Genomic DNA, 14,155 nt, shown 5'->3' with positions numbered 1-14,155 from the left:
TGAATTTACCGCAGAGGCGGTGGTTAGAATTATTAAAAGATTATGATGTTAACATTTTATACCACCCCGGGAAGGTGAATGTAGTAGCTAACGCACTTAGCCGCCGATCAATGGGCAGCTTATGTGAAATCCCTCCGGAAAGGAAAGAGATAGTTCAAGAACTTCACCGATTAGCAAATTTGGGAGTGCGTATAACTGATTCGGGTGATGCCGGGATTAGTATAAATGATTCCACAATTTCATCCTTGGATATGGAAGTGAAAGAACGACAGTGCGAAGATCCGCAGTTATGTCGTTATAAAGACGCATCTCATGGTAAAGAAAAGTCTCCGTTTGAAGTTTCTATAGATGGAATTCTTAGGTACCGAGGCAGGTTATGTGTGCTGAATGTGGCGGATTTGCGCCGACGAATTCTAGAAGAAGCACATTGCTCTCGATATTCCATTCGCCCAGGTGCAACCAAAATGTATCATGATCTCAAGATGATGTACTGGTGGGGCGGCATGAAAAGGGACATAGCAGAATTCGTGACACAATGTCTAAATTGGCAACAGGTAAAAGCTGAACACCAGAAGCCGGGAGGCTTGTTGCAAGCCATGGAAATCCCTACCTGGAAATGGGAAGTGATCAACATGGATTTCGTCATGGGATTACCCCGTTCCCGTGGCAGGTATGACTCTATATGGGTGATCGTGGATAGGCTGACGAAAGCAGCCCATTTTCTTCCAGTCAAGACCACGTACTCAGCATGAGACTATGCAAGGTTGTATCTCAAAGAAATTGTGTGAATTCATGGTATCCCATTATCTATTATCACAGATAGAGGACCACAATTTATAGCTAAGTTCTGGAAGTCTTTTCAAGAAGGTTTGGGCACGCAAGTGAAGTTTAGCACGGCATTTCATCTACAAACAGATGGGCAGGCCGAGCGTACCATTCAAACCTTGGAAGATATGTTACGAGCATGTGTGCTGGATTTTGGTGGAAGTTGGGACGATCATTGACCCCTTATTGAATTCGCATACAACAATAGCTACCATTCTAGCATACAAATGGCTCCATATGAAGCCTTATATGGGAGGAAATATAGGTCTCCAATCGGATGGTTCGAAATAGGAGAAGCACAACTAGTGGGCCCTGAATTGGTCCAACAAGCAATAGAAAAGGTCAAGGTGATCCAAGATCGGTTGTTGACGGCCCGAAGTCGCCAAAAGTCCTATGCGGACAACCGCCGACGAGACTTGGAATTTCAAGCCGGTGATTGGGTGTTCTTGAAAGTGTCACCAATGAAAGGGGTGATGATATTTGGTAAGAAAGGGAAGCTAAGACCCAGATACATTGGACCCTACAAAATCATCCGCAAGGTGGGTCAGGAACCCTATGAATTGGATTTGCCTTTGGGGCTTGAATCAGTCCACCCAGTTTTCCACGTTTCGATGCTCCGCAAGTGTATTGGAGACCTGTCACGACCCGATTAGGGGGCCGCGACGAGCACCCGGTACTATCCCACCCGGGCAACCCTTAAGATACATTCGCATAATATCTAGGCGATTCATAAATCAAGTCATGCATTCTAGTCATCAGTCATATTAGTTCCGTTGGGCAATAATCATCTTGGATAACATCATAGGCATCTATGCCACATCAAATGTACAAGGCCGGCGAGGCCAACGAAATGATATACAAAACATAGGCCGACAAGGCCAAACATATCTACCTACATACACATGTCTACGAGCCTCTAAAAAGAGTATACATATCACATGACCGGGACAGGACCCCGCTATGCCCGCAACTATATACACAAAAGAATAAGTACCCAAAAGCTATGACTCCGAATGAAATGGAGCTCTGCTATGAAATCTCTGACAAAGCAGCTACGGATCAAGTCTGTCTCCCTGTACACCTGCGGGCATGACGCAGCGTCCACAAACAAAAAGACGTCTGTACGAAGATTGTACTGAGTATATAAAGCATGATCAACATCAATATAGAAGCATAATGAATAACATGTGAGGTTGGATAGGGGAGGAGTCAATAATATCATCATCATGGCACTTACTTGCTTTCCATAGAGACATTCCGTTTCAACTGCGTATCCGCATACATATACCCATATTCGTACTTGGTTACCCTCATGATCATGTACATCTCATATTCATAGCATATTCGTTCTCTTAATGATGTCATATATATAGCATATACATATATATATAGGCATACATAGCGTACCCGACCATAGATGTTCGGTGTTTCATACATACTTGGCCAACCAAGGCTCAAGGTTATATCTACCTGGCCCTACCAAGGCTTCAGGGTTATCCGTACCATCTGCAGATGTGTGCGCGCGTTACGTAATCGTATACATACATATACATATATTCTACCCGGAGTTATAAACTCGGGGTTTCATTATAGCCCTTCATAGGCACACATAAGTATAATAGCCCATAGGCACCTTTAGCATCATTATTATTATCATTAACATTTCTATCATCATTATTATCGTTACGTCTATCTTATAGGATTACTCTTCACATGAGAAGCGTAGTACAATCGTAGTACATATCAAGGATTATGAGTTTACTAGCTCGGAAGATCAATCATTTGAAGACAACATACTTGTATAGAGGATTTAGAAATTTGGCCATAGAACCATGCCTTATGAAAGAAGGGTTAGCCTTACATACCTTTTCGTCGAACTATTCTACGCTTGCACGTACTCCTTCGGTGCTCACGTTTCTACCTTCATTAAGGTCATACTATCCTTAGGATCGATAACTAACACACATGGCCAAAGCTAGAGAAAATCGGACAGCATCTCCTTTATTTATACAACCGTATAACTGACCGTAAAATTCCACCAGCAACCAACCTCCACTGTGATGGTTTTACGGTCCATTATACGGTTCGTAAAACATTATACGGTCCGTATAATGAGCCGTAAAACTCATCAGTTCACTGAACTTATTCTCATCACTTCGTTTGATCTCCGATCCTTGCGGAACTTTCTTAACACTTGTTCAACACTTCAATACCAATCTAAGGGACGTTATAACTCTTTCCCAAAATGCCCTTAAGTCATCATTAACCCGATACTCGTATTTCACTAGTTCATTCACTTGCGTACCAACAAAAGATTTTCCGTGGTGTAACATTCTTCCCCCCTTAAGAACATTCATCCTCGAATGTTAAGCACTCGGGGATTCTATAGAAATTTCGCCAGAGTTTCCCCTACAATATGGCACTACCAACCTGTCACAACAACCCGTAATATCGATGCCTCACAGGGCCACAACACAATAGCATTTAAAATTTTGCCACACACGACCCAAAAGCATAAAAAGGAAATCATGCATACCTTATGATTTTTACGTCTCGTCTTGGCCCTCGTTCAAAGGCTGAAATAAATGTGGGTATTTGGATTGCATACTCTCTTCTGCTTCCCACGTCATTTCCTCTCGATTGTTGTTCCTCCATAAGACCTTAACTGAGGCCACTTCCTTGTTTCTAAGTCTCCGTACTTGCCTATCTAGTATGGCAATGGATATCTCTTCATAAGTCAATTTCTCTCTTACTTGCACATCATTCACTGGGACGATCCTAGTAGGATCTCCAACACATTTCCGAAGCATCGAAACATGAAATACTGGATGAACTGACTCCAAGTCTGGAGGTAGATTTAACTCATAGGCCACTTTTCCTATCTTGCGTACAATTTCGTATGGCCTAATATACCGGGGACTGAACTTCCCTTTTTTGCCAAATCTCATCACTCCCTTCATCGGCGACACTTTCAAGAATACCCAATCTTTCACTTCGAACTCAAAGTCTCTTCAATGATTATCCGCATAGGACTTCTGACGACTTTGAACCGCTAGCAACCGATCTTGTATGAGCTTAACTTTCTCTATTGCTTGCTGGACCAAGTTTGGCCCTATCAACTTAGCTTCTCCAGTTTCAAACCACCCAATTGGGGATCTACGTTTTCGCCCATATAAAGCCTCATACGGTGCCATTTGAATGCTAGAATGATAACTATTATTGTAAGCAAATCCAATGAGTGGCAAATGATCATCCCAATTTCCTCCAAAATCTATCATACATGCTCGCAACATATCTTCAAGAGTCTAAATGGTACGTTCGGCCTGCCCATCGGTCTGTGGGTGAAACACCATGCTAAGGCGCACTTGGGTCCCTAGACCCTCTTGGAACGATCTCCAAAACTTGGCTGTAAACTGGGTCCCTCTATCGGGGATAATAGATACTGGAACGCCATGGAGTTTCACTATCTCTTTAAGATAAAGCTTCGCATATTCTTCTGCCATATAGGTCGTTCTTGTAACACCTCAATATCCCTAGGGTGTGATGGGCACCCGACCCTTACTTAGGGCCGAGCGAACCCTCAGACTTTTGCTGCACATCAAATCACGTCAAACTTTTTAAATCAAATAAGATAAAATACATCGTAAATTTTTTTCTTCCAGAAATGTTCTCTCTCGTAGCTTCCAAGCCGAACAAATCTGTGATCATAAAAGATTCGGTACATAACAAAGACCGACATATCGGCTGACGGAACCGCTTACAGACTGATAACCAATACCCACGATGTTGTCTGCAAAGTCTCTAACGTAATCCAGAAAGCATAACATACAAACCCTGACTCGGCAGCACTCCGGGAACAAATGGAGCTTGCCGTCTGCACTGGAACATCTTCTATACTGTCTTCAACTCACCTGGGAGTACCTGCGCGGCATGAAACGCAGCCCCCGAAGAAGAGGGGGTCAGTGCGGAAAATGTACTGAGTATGTAAAGCGGATATATAACAAATATAATCATAGTCCGAACCAGAAGTGCAGAGATATAGCGGACAGAATCACCATACGGATCGGGGCACAGAATATGAATGACATAATGGTAATCAGAGTTAGAGATACCGAAGTGTAACAGACTGAATCACGGTCTGAATCAGGTTTCCGGAAGTGTAACAGACGGAGTCATAATCCAGATCAGGCATACAGAAGCGTAACAGACAGAATTATGCATGCAGAGTCATAAGCATATACAGATACAAGTAGCATATATATCAGATCCCGAAAGACAAATACGACAATCAGAATGCCAAACTGCTTTGCTTTCTTTTAAAAAAACATTTCCGTCTCATACACATAGAAAATCAAACACACAAATGCCGCGGCCAAAAGTCCAGCGGTCACTATCACACATACTGCGACCAAGTATCCAACGGTTAACGTCACAAATGCGGCATACCGCGGTCAATGTCGCACACACCGCGGTCAAGAATCCAGCGGTCAACATCACAAATGCGACATACCGCGGTCAAGAATCCAGCGGTCAACATCACACAGTGCGCACAATAATAAAACCGGCCCGGGACTGGGCGAAAGAAGTAATAATAGAATGCACGAGTGGAATCATAAATAACCGTAAGCATGCAAATCTCTTACCACAACCCAATATGATAATCCAAAATGAACTGTTAGTTCAACCTTGGAACAACAGTCAAACATGTTACAACCCCAACGAAATAATTAAACGACCATCTCACAATAGTTGACGCACTAGTCATAAGTTTTCATGTTTCAAAATACATTGTGGGACTTACGAAATACTTCAAAACAACTGTCGTATAGTAGTTAGAAAAGTAGCCAAGAGTTTCCTTTAAATTGCACTTCAAAATAAGTCAAACGGAACAAATCAGAAAAATCCAGGAATAGTGGGCCCACCTCGGATCAAATGAGGTGGCGTATGTAAATTATGGATCATAGGTCTTATGGAGTCATCCGTGAGAGTTTTAGGGCATTCCGACTTCATTTGTGAAAGTTGCATACATATAGGTCATTTTGCCGACGAAAGGTTAAGAAACCAATTCAATCTCATTGAATGAAATGGAGCCAATTTCAATCTCGGGTTTCTAGGAACAGGGTCGTATCCAAGGCTCGTGGCCGAGCCTATTATTTTTAGAATATGCCAAAGAATGAAGGGAAAGACTTTACATACCTTAGATGCGCATTACGCTTGTCCAGATTCAATTCCCGTTTCGCCCAAAATCTACAAATGGTCATATTTACCAATTGTCAATAGTATGACTTTTAGCATTCAAATATTTAATTCATTACTTGTCTACAAACATTTGGGCAACATTTCCCCTATAAACTCGTCTATCCGAATTTCCAATTTCTCTCCTGTTGACACAGAAATACCAACAATAACATATGGACACAACCATATCTTCAATTCTTTTATTTCAACAAGAACAACAACATATCAAAACAGCCCCCAACTATAACATAACGATGCCTGAAATTCTAACAAACACTTGCAATACACCAAGCAGCCCATATGCACTTCTTATACCTTATTTCATGCAATATTTTCAGAAAATTTCAGGGAAATACAACAGCAGCCACTCGACACCACATCATCTACTCATGTGCAATAAAACCACATTATTATCTCTATAATCCTTACAACAACCCACAACAATTTAACTCCAACTCTAACCATTAAATTCCTTCACTCTCCTCACATATCCATGATTACAACAACCAAAATATTAATTCAAATCAGTCCATCAATTTCAATTAAAACAGCCCCTCACCCATAAATTTCAACAAAACAACAAACGAGTTAATAATGTTGTTTTCTCCGTTCTAATTCGTTAAAACTCTAAATAAACACTTTAATAACATAAAAGGAATTTTATAAATACCTTATCAGAAGCTCCACCACGAAATTTTCATCCCCCAAGACCAATATTTATCTCAAATTGAAGGCAACGCAACGTACAACGTTTTTCTCTTCATGAGCTTCGGGATTCGGAGCTCGGATTTTGATCAAAATGGCTTCCTTAGCCTAGGAGCTCTCTCTCTCTCTCTCTCTAATGTTTTTGGAGGATATTAGCTGAAAATGATCAGCCCTCAAGTGAATTTGCCATATATATTAACGTTAATGGGCCTCATGGGCCGAAACATTAGTGTTTGGGTCGGGTCCAAACTTGCTGCCCTGCCAGCCCAAATTGCATCGTCCATATTTCCTTATCCAAATATCATTTTGACGAGCGGTTTGTTGCGTTGGAAACTAGACTCGATGAACTTCATTTTAGGATTTTGAAACACTTTAAAAATCCTCATATACTAGGAGATATGCCCCCAACAATATGGGCTAAAAATCTGGTCCGAGATTTTACTGAAGTTGTTCCGATTCATTTTGTTTAGATTCGTTTATCTTCTAATCCTCTTCCAACTCTCATGTAACCTCTTATACATACATATACATACCCATATACATACATACCAATCCATACACGTCTCGAAGGGTCCGGAGAATCACCATAACCTTAAACGTAACTGGAGAACTTACGAAGCTTCGATGAAACTCCAATCGCAAAAATATATTCATATCTTTTATCCATCTTCTATATCATTACTAATAATCTCAAATACTTTAAAAGGGCACTCACATTACCTCATATACGCTCATAACGCGATTTCAAATCCTTTAGGTTACGATGTCACCTCGGGATACTTAAGGCAACCATATATATAACGATATTCTTACTAACTCGATTAACTTTCCTTGAACTTTCTTAACTCATTCTTTCTTGTCTTAATTAAAATAGCACAGACTCTTACGGGGTGTAACATCCTCCCCCCCTTAGGAACATTCGTCCCCGAATGTCAAATTAGTCCTACATAATTATACTGCTTCTGGTGATCTTATAACGATTCACTTGTAACTTGAACTCATCTATCATGTTGTGCCTTTCTTTACTTAGACTAATGCCATTCTCCACCTGACATCTGTTAATATTGATCTTCCAAATATAGTAGACACGATTTAGCTACCTCCGTAATCGACTGCAACTTACCATATCCATCTATACTTGAAGCTTAAGTCGAGTTCTTCTTGCTCGTTCTCTTTAAATTCATTGTCTTCTAGTAACTAGCTCGTTCTGACCATCTCACTTAAACCATTTCGCAATTTCTCTTAATCCTACTTATAACACTTCAAGCATATTATCTCGTGTCGTTTCTCCATTTTTGACACAACTCTTCTATCGCCCCTTTACTCAGATTCACCTGGGTCCCCATTCCCTCCGGAAATGATCTCCAGAAATTTGCTGATCATATATGGTTTCCCAAAATAAAATTTCCCAAGTAAGGATGATGCTTCTTACAAATGACATGGAGGGTATCTCTTAGAATTTAGTCCAACATAATAGATTTTCCCTATCGGTATCGACTTTCAAAACATGCTAAGAACTTATATCTCATTTTCCTATTCATATTTCTGGAAAAATTTGGGCAGAGGTTCCTCTGTATTTCTTACTATCCCAAAACCTGCATGCAGGAAATACCTACCATGCCTCAAAGGGCCAACATACATACGTATATACACATCATATCAAATCGTATCATAGCCACACAGGGCTAACAATTTCAAATAAAAGTATAAAGGTGTCGGGACTTACCTCACATATGGCACCTCGAGACGTAACTGATCCTTTAACTATCTGTTCTGTTATACTTTTCTATCCACCTTCTCTTTCATCCTCAAATCTCACATTTCAATCAAATTCCAATATTCTTACCTTACCCGACACGCCTCTTTCGTACCATAACTTACTTGCGTATTGTGTAGCTTCCAATATCATCGGTCACTTTCTTTTGTCGATATCATTCTTCAGCTGAAATCAAAGGTTAGTAAGAGGAATTTCATTTCTTATGGCTGGCTCCATCGCACGATCTAAGATCCAAAGAAAGGTAACACCCTAAATGCCCTGTAGCCTCCTGTTTATCGATGTGGTGCACAACACACCGATAAACAAGACTCTACTAGACACGGCTTTGCAGACAACCCCTAGGACAGACCTGCTCTGATACCACTTTGTCACACCTCAATATCCCTAGGGTGTGATGGGCACCCGACCCTTACTTAGGGCCGAGCGAACCCTCAGACTTTTGCTGCACATAAAATCACGTCAAACTTTTTAAATCAAATAAGATAAATTACATCGTAAATTCATTTCTTCCAGAAATGTTCTCTCTCGTAGCTTCCAAGCCGAACATATCTGTGATCATAAAAGATTCGATTCATAACAAAGACCGACATATCGGCTGACGGAACCGCTTAAAGACTGATAACCAATACCCACGATGCTGTCTGCAAAGTCTCTAACGTAATCCAGAAAGCATAACATACAAACCCTGACTCGGCAGCACTCCGGGAACAAATGGAGCTTGCCGTCTGCACTGGAACATCTTCTATACTGTCTTCAACTCACCTGGGAGTACCTGCGCGGCATGAAACGCAGCCCCCGAAGAAGCGGGGGTCAGTTCGGAAAATGTACTGAGTATGTAAAGCGGATATATAACAAATATAATCATAGTCCGAACTAGAAGTGCAGAGATATAGCGGACAGAATCACCATACGGATTGGGGCACAGAATATGAATGACATAATCGTAATCAGAGTTAGCGGTACCGAAGTGTAACAGACTGAATCACGGTCTGAATCAGGTTTCCGGAAGTGTAACAGACGGAGTCATAATCCAGATCAGGCATACAGAAGCGTAACAGACAGAATCATGCATGCAGAGTCATAAGCATATACAGATACAAGTAGCATATATATCAGATCCCGGAAGACAAATACGACAATCAGAATGCCAAACTGCTTTGCTTTCTTTTAAAAAAACATTTTCGTCTCATACACATAGAAAATCAAACACACAAATGCCGCGGCCAAAAGTCCAGCGGTCACTATCACACATACTGCGACCAAGTATCCAACGGTTAACGTCACAAATGCGGCATACCGCGGTCAGGAATCCAGCGGTCAATGTCGCACACACCGCGGTCAAGAATCCAGCGGTCGACATCACAAATGTGACATACCGCGGTCAAGAATCCAGCGGTCAATGTCGCACACACCGCGGTCAAGAATCCAGCGGTCAACATCACACAGTGCGCACAATAATAAAACCGGCCCGGGACTGGGCGAAAGAAGTAATAATAGAATGCACGAGTGGAATCATAAATAACCGTAAGCATGCAAATCTCTTACCACAACCCAACATGATAATCCAAAACGAACTGTTAGTTCAACCTTGGAACAACAGTCAAACATGTTACAACCCCAACGAAATAATTAAACGACCATCTCACAATAGTTGACGCACTAGTCATAAGTTTTCATGTTTCAAAATACATTGTGGGACTTACGAAATACTTCAAAACAACTGTCGTATAGTAGTTAGAAAAGTAGCCAAGAGTTTCCTTTAAATTGCACTTCAAAATAAGTCAAACGGAACAAATCAGAAAAATCCAGGAATAGTGGGCCCACCTCGGATCAAATGAGGTGGCGTATGTAAATTATGGATCATAGGTCTTATGGAGTCATCCGTGAGAGTTTTAGGGCATTCCAACTTCATTTGTGAAAGTTGCATACATATAGGTCATTTTGTCGACGAAAGGTTAAGAAACCAATTCAATCTCATTGAATGAAATGGAGCCAATTTCAATCTCGGGTTTCTAGGAACAGGGTCGTATCCAAGGCTCGTGGCAAAGCCTATTATGTTTAGAACATGCCAAAGAATGAAGGGAAAGACTTTACATACCTTAGTTGCGCATTACCCTCGTCCAGATTCAATTCCCGTTTCGCCCAAAATCTACAAATGGTCATATTTACCAATTGTCAATAGTATGACTTTTAGCATTCAAATATTTAATTCATTACTTGTCTACAAAAATTTGGGCAGCATTTCCCCTATAAACTCGTCTATCCGAATTTCCAATTGCTCTCCTGTTGACACAGAAATACCAACAATAACATATGGACACAACCATATCTTCAATTCTTTTATTTCAACAAGAACAACAGCATATCAAAACAGCCCCCAACTATAACATAACGATGCCCGAAATTCTAACAAACACTTGCAATACACCAAGCAGCCCATATGCACTTCTTATACCTTATTTCATGCAATATTTTCAGAAAATTTCAGGGAAATACAACAGCAGCCACTCGACACCACATCATCTACTCATGTGCAATAAAACCACATTATTATCTCTATAATCCTTACAACAACCCACAACAATTTAACTCCAACTCTAACCATTAAATTCCTTCACTCTCCTCACATATCCATGATTACAACAACCAAAATATTAATTCAAATCAGTCCATCAATTTCAATTAAAACAGCCCCTCACCCATAAATTTCAACAAAACAACAAACGAGTTAATAATGTTGTTTTCTCCGTTCTAATTCGTTAAAACTCTAAATAAACACTTTAATAACATAAAAGGAATTTTATAAATACCTTATCAGAAGCTCCACCACGAAATTTTCATCCCCAAGACCAATATTTATCTCAAATTGAAGGCAACGCAACGTACAACGTTTTTCTCTTCATGAGCTTCGGGATTCGGAGCTCGGATTTTGATCAAAATGGCTTCCTTAGCCTAGGAGCTCTCTCTCTCTCTCTCTCTAATGTTTTTGGAGGATATTAGCTGAAAATGATCAGCCCTCAAGTGAATTTGCCATATATATTAACGTTAATGGGCCTCATGGGCCGAAACATTAGTGTTTGGGTCGGGTCCAAACTTGCTGCCCTGCCAGCCCAAATTGCATCGTCCATATTTCCTTATCCAAATATCATTTTGACGAGCGGTTTGTTGCGTTGGAAACTAGACTCGATGAACTTCATTTTAGGATTTTGAAACACTTTAAAACTCCTCATATACTAGGAGATATGCCCCCAACAATATGGGCTAAAAATCTGGTCCGAGATTTTACTGAAGTTGTTCCGATTCATTTTGTTTAGATTCGTTTATCTTCTAATCCTCTTCCAACTCTCATGTAACCTCTTATACATACATATACATACCCATATACATACATACCAATCCATACACGTCTCGAAGGGTCCGGAGAATCACCATAACCTTAAACGTAACTGGAGAACTTACGAAGCTTCGATGAAACTCCAATCGCAAAAATATATTCATATCTTTTATCCATCTTCTATATCATTACTAATAATCTCAAATACTTTAAAAGGGCACTCACATTACCTCATATACGCTCATAACGCGATTTCAAATCCTTTAGGTTACGATGTCACCTCGGGATACTTAAGGCAACCATATATATAACGATATTCTTACTAACTCGATTAACTTTCCTTGAACTTTCTTAACTCATTCTTTCTTGTCTTAATTAAAATAGCACAGACTCTTACGGGGTGTAACATCCTCCCCCCCTTAGGAACATTCGTCCCCGAATGTCAAATTAGTCCTACATAATTATACTGCTTCTGGTGATCTTATAACGATTCACTTGTAACTTGAACTCATCTATCATGTTGTGCCTTTCTTTACTTAGACTAATGCCATTCTCCACCTGACATCTGTTAATATTGATCTTCCAAATATAGTAGACACGATTTAGCTACCTCCGTAATCGACTGCAACTTACCATATCCATCTATACTTGAAGCTTAAGTCGAGTTCTTCTTGCTCGTTCTCTTTAAATTCATTGTCTTCTAGTAACTAGCTCGTTCTGACCATCTCACTTAAACCATTTCGCAATTTCTCTTAATCCTACTTATAACACTTCAAGCATATTATCTCGTGTCGTTTCTCCATTTTTGACACAACTCTTCTATCGCCCCTTTACTCAGATTCACCTGGGTCCCCATTCCCTCCGGAAATGATCTCCAGAAATTTGCTGATCATATATGGTTTCCCAAAATAAAATTTCCCAAGTAAGGATGATGCTTCTTACAAATGACATGGAGGGTATCTCTTAGAATTTAATCCAACATAATAGATTTTCCCTATCGGTATCGACTTTCAAAACATGCTAAGAACTTATATCTCATTTTCCTATTCATATTTCTGGAAAAATTTGGGCAGAGGTTCCTCTGTATTTCTTACTATCCCAAACCCTGCATGCAGGAAATACCTACCATGCTTCAAAGGGCCAACATACATACGTATATACACATCATATCAAATCGTATCATAGCCACACAGGGCTAACAATTTCAAATAAAAGTATAAAGGTGTCGGGACTTACCTCACATATGGCACCTCGAGACGTAACTGATCCTTTAACTATCTGTTCTGTTGTACTTTTCTATCCACCTTCTCTTTCATCCTCAAATCTCACATTTCAATCAAATTCCAATATTCTTACCTTACCCGACACGCCTCTTTCGTACCATAACTTACTTGCGTATTGTGTAGCTTCCAATATCATCGGTCACTTTCTTTTGTCGATATCATTCTTCAGCTGAAATCAAAGGTTAGTAAGAGGAATTTCATTTCTTATGGCTGGCTCCATCGCACGATCTAAGATCCAAAGAAAGGTAACACCCTAAATGCCCTGTAGCCTCCTGTTTATCGATGTGGTGCACAACACACCGATAAACAAGACTCTACTAGACACGGCTTTGCAGACAACCCCTAGGACAGACCTGCTCTGATACCACTTTGTCACACCTCAATATCCCTAGGGTGTGATGGGCACCCGACCCTTACTTAGGGCCGAGCGAACCCTCAGACTTTTGCTGCACATAAAATCACGTCAAACTTTTTAAATCAAATAAGATAAATTACATCGTAAATTCATTTCTTCCAGAAATGTTCTCTCTCGTAGCTTCCAAGCCGAACATATCTGTGATCATAAAAGATTCGATTCATAACAAAGACCGACATATCGGCTGACGGAACCGCTTAAAGACTGATAACCAATACCCACGATGCTGTCTGCAAAGTCTCTAACGTAATCCAGAAAGCATAACATACAAACCCTGACTCGGCAGCACTCCGGGAACAAATGGAGCTTGCCGTCTGCACTGGAACATCTTCTATACTGTCTTCAACTCACCTGGGAGTACCTGCGCGGCATGAAACGCAGCCCCCGAAGAAGCGGGGGTCAGTTCGGAAAATGTACTGAGTATGTAAAGCGGATATATAACAAATATAATCATAGTCCGAACTAGAAGTGCAGAGATATAGCGGACAGAATCACCATACGGATTGGGGCACAGAATATGAATGACATAATCGTAATCAGAGTTAGCGGTACCGAAGTGTAACAGACTGAATCACGGT

This window comes from Lycium barbarum, chromosome 10, assembly GCF_019175385.1.
Source record: "Lycium barbarum isolate Lr01 chromosome 10, ASM1917538v2, whole genome shotgun sequence".
Classification (NCBI taxonomy): Eukaryota; Viridiplantae; Streptophyta; class Magnoliopsida; order Solanales; family Solanaceae; genus Lycium; species Lycium barbarum.
Note: the sequence above shows the minus strand (reverse complement) of the source record.